Here is a 12,108-nt window from a genome sequence, read left to right as displayed (position 1 = left end):
GATTTTTCCCCGGAACAAACAAATGCCATATGACAACCTTTTTGTTGTCAGGATCTTAGGTTTTGCATAGTTTTCTCTGTAATTTAAACTTTCTATGAAATTAATTCCGTGGATGCGTATTTAATGTTAACCTACTGGGTTTTGGGTGAATAATTGGAAAAAGTTATTATGTAAGTTGAGAGTGGATGATTTGGGTTGTGATAATCGTATGTGTGAAATTAGGCACATTATGTTTATGCATGGAATAAAATGTATGTTTATGAACATAAGTTTTTGATGCTAACGAATTGTTAATTTAAGGCATCATATTTGTTAAACGTTGGGAAGTTTGTTGCATGCTAAGTAGTTTCAGACTGAGAACTATTGTGTCTGCTCCAATGAAAAATGGTACATTGTAAATGTAGTTTGATGTTTATTGCATCTCCACTTTTAGGTTGGGATTTCTTTGCCTATTTCTAAGTGATTTTTAGGTTGGATGCTTAGCAAGGCCTTAGTGATAGGTTGCTTGTTGTTTGTCACATTTTTATTCTCCTGGATTTTCAATTTTCAAGATAAATCCATGTGGCTGAACTTGAAATCTTCTGATACAAAACACATACTCTGTGAATGTCTTGAATGCTTTTATTTTATATATATGACATTGAAGATTTAATGGGTTCATTCTCATTTTCTGTATCGTTAGGTTTATTTATTTCACTTAAAGTTTAGAGTGTATGCAGAAATCCTGAGGTGGGGAGACATTACGAGCACACTCTAGCAATGTTCAAGGAAGAGAAGAAAGAACTAGAATCACCATTCCACAATGAGAAATTGTTGTCTGCCCAGTTAAAGCAAGAACTAGCATATGCAAAGGCTTAAAACAAAAACCTGTACGAGGTATAGTTTAATTAATTTATTTTAAAATTAAATTATTTATAAATTATAAATTATAAAATATCATAAGATTATATTAATTGAAATTATGTTAATATATTCTTAAATGAAATTTTTCTAATATTATTTAAAATATTTTTATATAATTTATTCATAAGATTATATTAATTGAAATTTTGTTAATATATTCTTAAATTAAAATTTTCTAATATTATTTAAAAGATTTTTTATATAATTTATTCATAAATTAATTAATTTATATAATTTATGAATATATTAAGGATTAGGATCCATTTACACTGCGCAAAACTCTTTTAGTTTTACACTTTTTAGTGCCATTGGATTTAGAGAAATCAAAGGTTGAGACTAACTCGTTTTTTAGTGAATATCTGCTCATTTTCCACGGTTAATCTCATTCTTTAATTTCTTTCGTCCAATGGTTCTAAAATGGTGTAAAACTAAAAGATTTTTACATAGTGTAATTAGATCTTGCCCCATATAATAATATTATTTAAATTATAAATTTAAAATTATATTAATAAATTCTTAAATTAAATTAAATTTAAATTATTATAATATTAATTAAAACACACTCTAGAAATCCAAAGGTGAGGAGACTGGCGAGCACACTCTAGCAATGCTCAAGGCAGAGAAAGAAGAACTAGAATCACCCCTCCACAATGAGAAATTGTTGTATGTCCAATTAAAGCAAAAACTAGTATATGTAGCATAGGCTTAAAGCAGACATGCACAAGGTATAGCTTTTTTAGATGTATTATGATGGGCCACATAGTTCTTCGACTGTTTTAATTGTATAAGTTTGGAAAAGTAGCTTAGAAAATTTACTTACTAAATTCCTTTTGCATCTTAGGAGCTCCAATCCGTACGCGATCAACTTGTCTTGAGCAGTGAAGATGTTTCAAAATAGAGATATACTTGAAACAAGAGAACAATGGTACGTTGCTTATAATGTTTTGATTTGTTTCCCTTACTGATTGGTTTTCAAACTCTGATTTATTAATTTATTCTTAAATTAAATTATATAATTCAAACTCGGATTATTAATATTTGATTTGGATAATGATTATCATTGTTTGATTCAGATTATGATGTGAATTGTGACTTTATAGATTTTAAAGACATGATGTGTTAGATGATGTGAATTATGATGTGATTTGTATAATGTTTGATTCAATGTCTCTCTGTAGGGTGCAGTATTTTTTTGTTAGTTATTTGATTGATAAACATTTTCTTTGTTTATTTTGAGCATAATTGTTTTGAGATTATTGATTGTATGGTATTTTGTTTGGAAAATGTCTTGTGAAATGTTGATATATCGAACTTAGAAATTAGGCAATGCATTTGGATTATTTATATATATGTTATATTCTTACATTCAGATAAAATTAGAATTCTGATGATATATTTTGTCAAGTTATATAAGGATGTCACTTTGGATTCAGTGGCCTCAGCCTTTGTGGTAGACCCAACTTCGGATGATTTGTAAGGTGTACCGGTGCATGATTATTTGCATAATATTCGAAAAATGATTATTATTGCTTGTTTTAGATTATTATTATTATTATTATTTGTTGTTTGAAAAATGTTATGTGAAATATGTTGATATATCAGATTTACAATTTATGCGATGCATTTAGATTATTTGTATATGTAATATTTTACATTCGGATTAGATCAAAATTCAAATGAAATATTTTATCATGTTATATTGGGTTTGGATTGATAGGGGAAGTTTAGTGTATTCACTTGATGTGTTGAATGTCACTTCGAATTAAGTAACCTTTGTCTTTGTGGCGGACCCTACTTCGGATGGTGTATTGTAGTTAATGGTTCTATGGAACATACGTTTCGGACGGTGTGTAAGGCGTATGGGTGCATTATCATTTACATAATATTCAGACTGTGATTATCATTGTTTGATTCGATCTATGATGTGAATTATGACTTTATGCACTTTAAAGACACCGTGTGAATCTTTTTGTCAAGGTGTGTCACTATAGGATGTTATACTTTGTTTGTGAGGTTTCTGATTGACTTACATTTTCACTATTTATTACGATAATGATTGTTTTGCGATTATTTGTTATCTGGTATTTTGTTCGAAAAATGCTACGTGAAATAATTGATATATCAGACTTAGAATTTATGTGATGTATTCGGATTATTTATATAGGAAATATACTTACACTCAGATTATTTATATAGTTTCTATGTACTTCCATTTTCATTGTTTTCACATGTTGATGCCTTTCGTCTAGTGATTCAATTTGCTTTCTTCAGTTAACTCTGTCTTTTTTTATTCAAATTATTTTTTTAATGTGACAATCGATGTGTTATTTTTTTATTGCATGAATATGTTTATAATAGGCTTTCAATTCAGGTTTATTTTTCATAATTTCTCATATTTTGTTCCTTTTAATTTTGGTTTTTTCTTGACTTAAAATCTTTGAAACGTTTCAAATATGGATGATATTTTACTTTTATACAAGGGTTTGTTTACCTGATATTGATACAGCTTCAAGGGTTTACTATGAAATAAATGGTGTATCCATGGAAGACATGTGAAACTATCTGGTGTTCTCATGGACTAACCAAGGGTTCACTGGTTTACCTTAATTGTCCTGTCCAATTTATGTTTAAATCTACAAAGGTAACTATCCTTGAATCCAGGAACAACACAGGTTTAGCCTTAAAAATTCTCTTTCTTTTTTGTTTGAAACTTGGAATAAATAAGCAAATGAAGTAGTGGCAATTTTTATGAATATGGATGATTTGTTTACAGATGGAGATGCTATTTTGCTCAACGGTAGTTGATATTTCTTTCTTACTTGAGCCAATGGTTCTAATTAGAAAGATCTTTAAGGCATGGAATTCTTGTTCTCAAGTAAGCAACAATACCCTTTTTTTATTATATTGATTGACTTCTTTCTTGCACCCCTACCCTATTGCATTGCCAGGGGTGGGGTTGCATGAAATAATATATCTGATATTGAAGATTTAATGCAGAAATCCAAAGGTGAGGAGACTGGCGAGCACATTCTAGCAATGCTTAAGGCAGAGAAAGAAGGACTAGAATCACCACTTCACAATGAGAAATGGTTGTCTGTCCAGTTAAAGCAAGAACTAGCATATGCAGAGGCTTAACGCAGACATGTACAAGGTATAATTTTATTAATTTATTCTTAAATTAATTTATTTGTATAATTTATAAATATAATAATAATATTTAAACTATAGATTATAAAATATTATAAGAATATACTAATTTAAATTATATCAAGGGTTTGGTGATCAGTTTTATTCACTCCTTTTGACCATAACTGTTGAAAGTAAAATCATTCATGGTTAAGTTTATAACTCCTATTGTGAAGGTATTACTGGCGAGAATTTACATGTTCAATATTTTGCAGCAAGGGTTCTTGTTGTTTATGCTCTCTTTTTTTGCACAGGCTTCTCACATGGTCAACAATATGAAGGAAGAGATACCATATTATTCCATGCCGGAGTACCATTCTCGGAAGTAAAGTTTGGGTGGTAATACAAAGGGCTAGATCGTTAAGTACCGTTTTTTATTTCTATCCCTCTATTTATTTATTTATTTATTCTGCATATATGAAATGAATATGCTTTTGCTTCATATATTAGACAAAAGAAATGAAAAACAAGATGCTTTGTTTCTATCCTATCATGATCCTTGATATGTGTAATATTTAGAGAAAATATATAAAGACTATGAGGTTAGAAATGCATGGGTTTACACATATTTCATCTATCTTGATTTTTTCTTTTCTCAATCTTGTACAGGTGTGTGCCTATGAAAGCATGCAAGTTGGTATGTACCAACTTAAACATTTAGGAATCACACAACTAACAACTCTAGCCAGTGCTATGAGTCAACTCTTGCTACTGCATCAAACATTGAATTGGAGCTGCAGATAACTCCATGGAATCTAAGTGGCAATTTTGTTGCATGTACAAGCCAGGTAAAATGTTACTTCTACTAGTAAGGAAGTACTAATGTTTTTGCGTTTCAAATAAGCTATAAATCAACAAAATCACATATTTTGAAGCTGACATTTCCAATCATATTCTATAAAATTATATTAATATATTCTTAAATTAAATTAATTTAGATTATTCTAATATTATTTAAAATATTTTTATAAAGCATTTTCCGTAGATTGCTTATAATGTTTTGATATGTTTCCCTTATTGAATGGTTTTTAAACTTTGATTTATTAATTTATTCTTAAATGAAATTAAATTATTTGTATAATTTATCAACATCATAATATTAATATTTAAACTATAAATTATAAACTATAAATTATTATATATTTAGTTTTTGGGGATTAAAATTGTTTGTACTTGAAATGCTGGTGTTGGGGGCTTAATATATGGGCTTTGTTATCAGTCTTAATGTACTTTTAGATTGAAATCTTAATTAATGGCATGCAATTGCTTGTTCTTTTTGAGATTTTTCATAGTTCCTATGCAGTTTCCGCCCAAATTCGTAAAAACTTGATTGTTTGTGTAAATTTCGTTAGAGGAGTAAAGTTTCTAGGTAGTTGAGGATTTGATCGACTAATGATATGTAACTTGATTTATTAATTTATTCTTAAATAAAATTATTTATATAATTTATTAATATAATAATAATAGTATTTAAATTATAAATTATAAAATATCATAAGAATACATTAATTTAAATTATATTAATATATTCTTAAATGAAATTAATTTAAATTATCATTGTTTCATTTGGATAATGATTATCATTGTTTGATTTGGATAATTTATTCTTAAATTAAATTATATAATTCAAACTCGGATTATTAATGTTTGATTTGGATAATGATTATCATTGTTTGATTTGAATTATGATGTGAATTGTGACTTTATAGATTTTAAAGACATGATGTGTTAGATGATGTGAATTATGATGTGATTTGTATAATGGTTGATTCAATGTGTCTCTCTATAGGGTGCAATATTTTTTTGTTAGTTATCTGATTGATTGACATTTTCTTTGTTTATTGTGAGCATAATTGTTTTGAGATTATTGATTGTATGGTATTTTGTTTGGAAAATGTCTTGTGAAATGTTGATATATCGAACTTAGAAATTAGGCAATGCATTTGGATTATTTATATATGTTATATTCTTACATTCGGATAAAATTAGAATTCTGATGATATATGTTGTCAAGTTATATAAGGATGTCACTTTGGATTCAGTGGCCTCATCCTTTGTGGCAGACCCAACTTCGGATGATTTGTAAGGTGTACCGGTGCATGATTATTTGCATAATATTCGAACAATGGTTATTATTGCTTGTTTTAGATTATTATTATTATTATTATTTGTTGTTTGAAAAATGTTATGTGAAATATGTTGATATATCAGATTTAGAATTTATGCGATGCATTTAGATTATTTGTATATGTAATATTTACATTCGGATTACATCAAAATTCGAATGAAATATTTTATCATGTTATATTGGGTTTGGATTGATAGGGGAAGTTTAGTGTATTCACATGATGTGTTGAATGTCACTTCGAATTAAGTAGCCTTTGTCTTTGTGGCGGACCCTACTTCGGATGGTGTGTTGTAGTTAGTGGTTCTATGGAGCATACGTTTCGGACGGTGTGTAAGGCGTATGGGTGCATTATCATTTACATAATATTCAGAATGTGATTATCATTGTTTGATTCGATCTATGATGTGAATTGTGACTTTATGCACTTTAAAGCCACCGTGTGAATCTTTTTGTCAAGGTGTGTCACTATAGGATGTTATACTTTGTTTGTGAGGGTTCTGATTGACTTACATTTTCACTGTTTATTACGATAATGATTGTTTTGCGATTATTTGTTGTCTGGTATTTTGTTCGAAAAATGCTACGTGAAATAATTGATATATCAGACTTAGAATTTATGTGATGTATTCGAATTATTTGTATAGGTAATATGCTTACACTCAGATGAAATTTGTTATAATTTTTTATTGGGTTGAGATTGATAAGGGAAGTTTCATGTATTTATTCGATGGGGTGAAATTCACTTCGAATTCAGGGGTTTATGCTTTTGTAGTGAATCGTACTTCGAATGGTCTATTGGAGTTAGAGTGGTTCCGAAAACTTACTTTTCGAACGATGTGTAAGTCGTATGAGTGCATGATCATTTGCATAATATTAGGACTGATTAATGTTTGACTTGGATTATAATTTTTATTGGTTGATATGGACTATGATATGAATTGTGATTTTATGCTTTTTAAAGATATTGTGCAAATCGTTGGTCGTTGTTATAATATTTTTTTCACGGTGTATCTCTCTAGGGTGTTGTATTTTGTTTCTGAGTTATGTAATTGACTGACATTTTTTTTGTTTATTATGAGCATGATTGTTTTTTTTTGTTTGGAAAATGTTGTGTGAAATATTTTTATATTTCAGACATAGAATTTATGCGGTGCATTTGTATTATTTGTATATGTAATATTCTTCCATTTAGATGAAATATGTTATCAATTTATATTGGGTTGGGATTGATACGAAGTTTTAGTGTATTCACTCCATAGGGTGAATGTAACTTTAGATTCAGGGGCATATGCCTTTTTGGTGGACCACACTTCGGATGGTGTGTTATAATTAGAGTGGTTCTCGGACTTTACTCTTTGAACAATAAGTTGTATGTGTGTATGATCGTTTGCATAGTATTCAGACTCTGATTATTAATGTTTATTTTGGAATATGTTTTTTTTATTGTTGTTTAGGGCTATGATGTGAATTGTGATTTTACACTTCAAAGATTGGGAATTGTTGGTCGCTGCTAGAATATTTTGTCAAGGTGTGTATTTATAGGGTGTTATATTTTGTTTGTGAGTTATCTGATTAATTAATTTTTTTTATTTATTGCGGACTTGGAATTTATGCGATGCATTTGAATTATTTTTATATTTAATATTTTTACATTTGGATCAGATTAGTGTTCGAGTGAAATATCTTATCATGTTATATTGAGTGTTGATTGATAGTTCAATGTATTCACTCGACATAGTGAATATCACTTCAAATTCAATGGCCTTTTCCTTTGTGTCAAGCCCCACTTTGAATGGTCTGTAAGGTGTATGGGTCTATGAGTATTTGCATAATATTTTGAATATGATTATCGTTGTTTGATTTTGTCAAGGTGTGTTCCTATAGGGTGTTATATTTGGTTTGTGAGTTTTTTTTGATTGGGTGTCATTTTCTTTGTTTATTTCGAGATTTATTGTTTTGCAATTATTAGTTGTCTGGTATTCTGCTTGAAAAACGTTATGTAAATATGTAGATATATTGCACTTAGAATTTATGCGATGCATTCGAATTATTTGTATATATAATATTCTTACATTTGTATCTGATAAGAATTTGAATGAAATGTATTATCATGTTATATAAGGTTTGGATTGATAAGAGAAGTTCAGTGAATTCATATGACAGGGTAAATGTCACTTAGAATTTCTAAATTAATGGTATATGTTTTTGTGATGGACCCCATGGGATTTCCAAAATGTCTGATAGTAAATCAAATTTTTTGGTCCCATCCCCCTACGGGATTTCTAAAGCTGAACGTGGATGCTGCTATTAATGTTGATTGGAAGGCTTGTGATTTAGGCAGGATTTTAAGAGACGAGTGTTGCACAGTGTTAGGATCTTTTCAAGAAGCTGCTGGTCTGGGTCCTTCTTTAATGGAATTTAAGGCCATTAAACATGGTTTAATTTTCTTTGAATCTTCTAGCTGGTGCTCTAAGGGACGGTTGATTATTGAGAGTGATAGTAAGTTGTCTGTGGAGTGGATTAAGAAATTGCAGATAAGATAAGGAACTTGGAGGGCGTTATTCGTTGGATAGCTAGGCTAGCAAACTTAGAGGCAGACATTTTGGCAAAGTCTAAAATTGGCTACGATAGGGAGTTTTGGTTTGGTTTTGCTTTTTTCTTGTTTTTTTTGGTATTATCTATTGTACGGGGGTTAAGTTTGGTTTTAGCAAAATCCCAAATACATTGTGATGAATGTAGATGCGGCCATGTTTCTTGATTTTTTAGGTTTTTTTTAAATTTGATTTAATTTCTGATTATATATTTGGGATTTTGTTTTTTACCTAAATCTAATAAACTGTTGACATTTTGGGTTTTCTTTTCTGATTACATGTTAGTGTTGTTTTATTTGTAAAGGTTTGTCGGTTCTACATGTGACCAATTCATTTTCATGTATGCCTGGTTTGGTTTCTCTTTTTATGTTTTTCTATGTCTTTGCTTTCTAAGAAAAATTATTAGAAATAAAATTTAGGACATTGTATTTTTATATTATTTGTTTGTAAAAGTAGTTTCTATATATATGTCTACTTTTACAAACAAATATGTCTTCTTGCTCTATACTTTACCTATAAATATGTCTTATTTTTCTCTCTTTCATATGGGAATTAATTTTTTATGGAAATTGTAAAGTAGGTTTGGGACTCGGAAAAGAGGCTCTTGTCTCATGTATATGTCTTTAAAGAAGAAATTACTTCTTTTGCAGTTATGCAAACTAGTCCCGACATGCAAGTCTAGCTTCGGTTCTTTGCTCTACTGTAGGTTATTTCAACTTTCAAGAGAGTACATGCGCCAATTGAATTTTTTATATCGATTTAATTTCTAAATTTGCAGGTATGTTGGAGATTCTGATGGCAACATCAAGGGTTTTAAGATTTAACAAGAAATACGTCATGTTATACAAATGAGATACACTATACCTTTCTCAGCTTCTCATGGTAAGTAGACGTATATTTCAACTTAAGATTTGAAGTGTGTTAAGCATTATCGTGCATCGTAATCTTTTAACAAATAAACTTGACAAGGCTCAAGCCTTACACCTTTGGGACATTCTTGTTTACTCTCTAGTCTAGGCTTGATGACAGTGACATCATTATGCTCTCCTTGACTACAAAATCCTCTTAAATGAATAAAGGATGCTACATGATTCATTTGGAGTTTCCTAATGGCTCCTTTGAAACCTACAATGCCAAACTTCAGAGTTGACCGTTTATTTGAAAAACAGAAAGCTCTATGACCTTAATACTATCCCTGATTACAGGGTATATTGTTCATGTGTTAGTTCTGTTGCTGTCATTCTGAGAATTCTTGAAGTTTACTTTGTGGTACCATGTCTTACTTTATTGATATATCAAAGTGGATTGACCATCTTGTTTAGGATATCCAATTGAAGTTTTAGCTGATAGGGCTGTTATGTCCATACTTCCTCAGCCAACAACTGAAAGTAAAAGGTACTCTTACTTTCTCATTCTGTTAATTTTTGTTTATAATTTAAGTTCCAAGGAGATGCCGTTTTTCAAGTACCCTTGACTCTTACTTGTAATATTTAGAGATGGTTTTATGATTTTGTGGGAAATTTTAGAAAGCAATGCAACTCGACGGTTTAAACACTGAAAAATGCTTTGTAACACATAATGGAAGAAAAATAGCTGCTCAAAGTTTGAGAAGATCGTTCCGTATGCTTTAGTAATCCCAAGTGGCAGGTTTGAGTTATCTAATTAAGCCTTCATCATTTGTCTTTTGATATGATGTTAATAGTTAATGAGCTTTTTTATCTATCTTTGCACTGGCAGTAGTAGGTTCTTTTATCTAATGAAGTCCGACAAATGAAAATATGATTAAACAGAAGTCCTCATTTCCCACTCCACTCCCTTGGCTCATGAAAGTGGTGCAAAACAGGTTAGAAAAGGATCAATTAAATGTGCTTGGGCAGTAAAGTTGACTACAAGTTTGAAAAGTGAAAAAACCTCAAATTGTAAGAAAAGATGAAAGTTTCTTTTAGCGGTGAGACAAAAACTGTGTTGGTTGAAGATCAACAACAGCAAGGAAATAATAATATAGCTTTAGAAAGACTAAATGAAAAGGTTAATGGGAGTCCCACTGTTGGAATTTCATATGGTCATGGTTCAACAGTAAATAGGTTGCCTTTAGCAAATGAAGCGACCTTGTGTAAATGTGAGACCATTACAAATAAAACACAATGTTTTTAGTCTTTCAATAGAAGACTTTGAGGTTTAGTATTTCATGTCAAGTCTATGATATGACTAAAATTGCCCATCTTTTCAATCAAATTGATGAAGTTTATTTGCTATATAAAATTGCAGGCAACAGGAGAGATGGTTAATTACTATGAAGGCAGACCTGTACCTCAAGATTACAATGGTGCCTCTAAGGTCATACATTCGCACAAGAACTGCACTGAATGGTAAAAGTGTTCATAACCGAATATGCTCTTTCGGTACAGTTTCGATAATTTTAATATATAATAATGTTATTTTTTTTCAGGGCTCCTAATGTTTATTTTGAAAATGAACTCCAGAAGTCGAAAAATAAAATGCTCCTGTTGCGGACTCAAAGGTGCAGTGTTTGGCTGTTTCGAAAAGAGTTGTCATAAGAGTTTCCATGTTCCCTGTGCAAAATTAGTCTCACAATGCTGGTGGGATACTGTAAGCGATACAGATTGGGCAGTTTTCTGGACTTCATATGATTTTTTGGGAAGTTAAAGACTATGTTCCTTGTTAACGAGTATATATTTATTTTGGATCACAATAGGATAACTTTGTAATGTTGTGCCCTCTCCATGCTTCTTCTAAGTTACCTAATGAATAGTCAGAATCTCAAGGAAGTAGAAAAACAAGTGTTTTAAGAGGGTATGTTGAAGTTTCATCCAGTTTATTCTAGTTTCTTTACAAACTTCACCTTTTCATGCTCATGGAAATTTCATTAAGTTATTGCTTCATTTGTAGACATTTTCCAGTTCACAACAAGGAATATCCTACAAGAGAAGAAGTCAATAGGCAGAAGAAAATGAATCTTTGTAAATCGAGCGACAAATTGGTTCTCTGTTTCTCAGCTCTATAGTTGAAGAAAATGTAAGTGTCACAATTTATTGTCCTTATGCATTTTTGCTTTTTCATTCACATTAGGAAAATCCTCGACATTTACTATAATATTATTTATTTAAATTAAAATATCATAAATTAAATTAATTAATTTATAAATATAATAAGGATTAGGATCCACTTATATTGTGTAAAACACTTTTAGGTTTGCATCTTTTTAGTCTCATTGGATTGAGAGAAATCAAAGAATGAGATTAATTTGTTTTTTAGTGAATATCTGTTCATTTTCCATGG

Source organism: Hibiscus syriacus, unplaced genomic scaffold, assembly GCF_006381635.1.
Source record: "Hibiscus syriacus cultivar Baekdansim isolate YM2019G1 unplaced genomic scaffold, ASM638163v2 tig00111522_pilon, whole genome shotgun sequence".
Classification (NCBI taxonomy): Eukaryota; Viridiplantae; Streptophyta; class Magnoliopsida; order Malvales; family Malvaceae; genus Hibiscus; species Hibiscus syriacus.
Note: the sequence above shows the minus strand (reverse complement) of the source record.